Source organism: Crocodylus porosus, unplaced genomic scaffold (genome assembly GCF_001723895.1).
Source record: "Crocodylus porosus isolate Cpor-Errol unplaced genomic scaffold, CroPor_comp1, whole genome shotgun sequence".
In the NCBI taxonomy this organism is placed as follows: Eukaryota; Metazoa; Chordata; order Crocodylia; family Crocodylidae; genus Crocodylus; species Crocodylus porosus.
In genome coordinates, this window is record NW_017728914.1 from 18,043,049 (window position 1) to 18,046,173 (window position 3,125).

A 3,125-nucleotide genomic window follows, 5' to 3' on the forward strand; every position below is an offset into this window, starting at 1 on the left:
GCCAGCATTTTGGTCGCTTTACTAGCCGCAGCATCACATTGGAGGCTCGTGTTCATCTTGTGGTCAATGATGACCCCCAAGTCTCTTTCTTCTGTAGTGCTAACCAAATGGGGTGTTAAGAAGCAACCAGCATGGCTTCGTCGAGGGTAGATCACCCAAGACAAACCTGGTGTCCTTCTACAACCAGCTAATTAAACATCTGGATGAAGGATACAAGGTTGATATCATTTACCTAGACTTTAGTGAAGACTTTGATTTTGCTTCCCATGGGATTCTGTCAACCAAATTGCGGTGTACTGGGTTGGACCAGTCTACAGTGAGGTGGGTGGACAACTGGCTTAGAAGCCGATCCCAGAGAGTTGTAATTGAAGGGATGGCCTCATCCTCGAGGGCCAACTCCAGTGGTGTCCCCCAGGGATTGGTGCTTGGACCCATGCTCTTTAACATATTTATTAATGACTTGGATGAGGGAATGGAAAGCTCACTGATGAAGTTTGTGGATGATACCAAGCTGTGGGGAAACGTGGGCAGTCCAGAGGATAGGGCAAAGATCCAGGACAACTTTGACAGACTTGATTTATGGGCTGAATGGAATCAGATGAGGTTTAACAGAGAGAAGTGCAGGGTCCTTCATCTGGGTAGGAAGACCCTTCACCATAACTACAAAATGGGTGGGGTCTGCTGACCGGCACAGCATCTGAATGGGATCTGTGGGTCACGATAGACCAGAAGATGGGCATGAACCAACATGTTGGTGTGATGATGTTGCCAGAAGGGCAAATAGAACTTCAGCGTGCATCTGCTGCTGTGTGGCCAGTAATCCAGGGAGGTGCTCCTTCCTCTCTCTCCGGCTTTGGTGAGGCCACAACTGGAGTACTGTGTTCAGTTCTGGGCACCGCACTTCAATAAGGATGTGGATAACCTGGAGAGGGTACAAAGGGCCACCCATATGATTAGAGGCATGGAGGATAGGCCCTATAAGGAAAGACTCTGGGAACTGGGCCTGTTTAGCCTGAGTAGGAGAAAATTGAGAGGTGACTTGATAGCTACCTACAAGTATGTCAGGGGTGAGCATCAAGATCTAGGGGAGCAACTCATCAGGAAGGCACCTCAAGGGAGGATGAGGAGCAATGGGCATAAGTTAATAGAAGGTAAATTCAGGCTTGACATAAGAAAAAAACTTTTTCTCTGAAAGGGTCACCAGAATTTGGAGCACACTCCCAACAGAGGTGGTACAGTCACCCTCCTTGGATGCGGTCAGAATGAGACTGGACAAGCACTTTATTGAGCTTGTCTGAGCCCAGTAAATTCCTGCCCGTGGCAGGGGACCAACTTGATGATCTTGCATGTCCCTTCCAGTCCTATGATTCTATGAATCTATGTGTACATCAATACCAACACACACACAGATTTCAAAAGAAAACACGAACTGTTACATGGATTAAGATTTCTCTTTTAATGCACTCTGTACAGAATTGTTTCTGTAGAAAATTGGAATCAGCCTCTCAAATCAATCAAGACAGAAACTTGTCAAGTATCTGTGTGTAGCTGTCAGCCTGTCAGAGTTCTGATGAGTATATTTTTTGATAGATATATAATTTTTTTAAAAAAAGGTTACTTCTCTTTCAGAAAGTGCCTGAGTCGAGTCCAAATTCTGGACCAAAAGGAACATAGCAAATTAAAAAAGGAAAGGAAAGGAAGGGAAAGGGATTCAATACTGACAAGTGCAGGGTGCTCCACTTGGGCAGTAAGAACCAGCAACATACCTATAGGCTGGGGAACTTTCTTTTCAAAAGCACAGTGGCAGAAAGAGATCTTGACTCCAAGATGAACATGGGCCACCAATGCAAGGACATGGTCAGTAGGGCTAACCGTACCTTGTCGTGCATCCACAGATGCATCACAAGCAGGGCCAAGGAGGTGATCCTCCCCCTCTACGCAACACTGGTCAGGCTGCAGTTGGAGTACTGTGTCCAATTCTGGGCACCACACTTCAGGAGGGATGTGGACAGCATTGAGAGGGTCCAGAGGAGAGCCACTCACATGATCTGCAGCCTGGTGGCAGGGCAGGCCCTATGAGGAGAGGGTACAGGACCTGAACCTGTTCATCCTTCACAAGAGAAGGCTAGAAGGGGACCTAAAGGCCATCTATAAATTCACTAGGGGGGACCGGCAGGGTTTGGGAGAGACCTTGTTTCCCTGAGCACCTCCCGGAGTAACGGCCATAAGTTGTTAGACAGTAGGTTCAGACTAGACATTAGAAGGCACTACTTCAGAGTCAGGGCGGCTAGGATCTGGAACCAACTTCCAAGGGAAGTGGTGCTGGCTCCTACCTTGGGGGTCTTTAAGAGGAGGCTTGATGTTTACCTACCTGGGGTTATCTAAGCCCAGTGTTCTCTCCTGCCCAGGGCAGGGGGTTGGACTAGAAGATCTGCAAGGTCCCTTCTGACCCTACATCTATGAATCTATGAATCTATGAAAGCTTCACTCCTATTACTGTCAGGGATTCTTAATAGGGCTGTGCGAAATTTTGATGGTATTTAATTTCAAAGCTGTTTTGACATGTTTCGAGCTTGAAACAGTGAAATCAAAATGAAAAAAAAGGCTTTGAAAAGAAATGATGGCACTTGAAATGTTTCAGAAGTTTTGAAACGTTTTGAGTTTCAAAGCATCCTGGTGGCAGGAGGTGGGAGAACCAGGGCTGTGCTCTGCCAGCCTCACAGAGCTCATCCTGGCAGTGGGAGGCAATGGGAGAGCCAGCGGTGGATCTGCTCTGAGCAGAGCCCTGGCTTCAAGCACAGACCTAGCCAGTGGCTCTCCCCCACGTCCTGCTGCCAGACTCAGCTCCATGGGGCTGGCAGAGCCACTCAGAGTGCAGCCTGGTGGCAGGAGGCTAGGAGAGCCAGGACTGTACTCTGAGTGGCTCCACCATCCCCATGGAGCTCAACTTGCCCTCCCACCACTGCCACTGAGCACCTGGAAGAGCCTGGTGCTGAACCTGCTCCAGCCATGGGAACAGCAGATGCTGCCAGCCTGCAGTCACTGGACTGCAACTTGCCCTGAACCCCCTGGTGGAGTGCAGCCCAGCGGCTCCAGGCAGGTGGCAGCAGCAGGCTCCTATCATC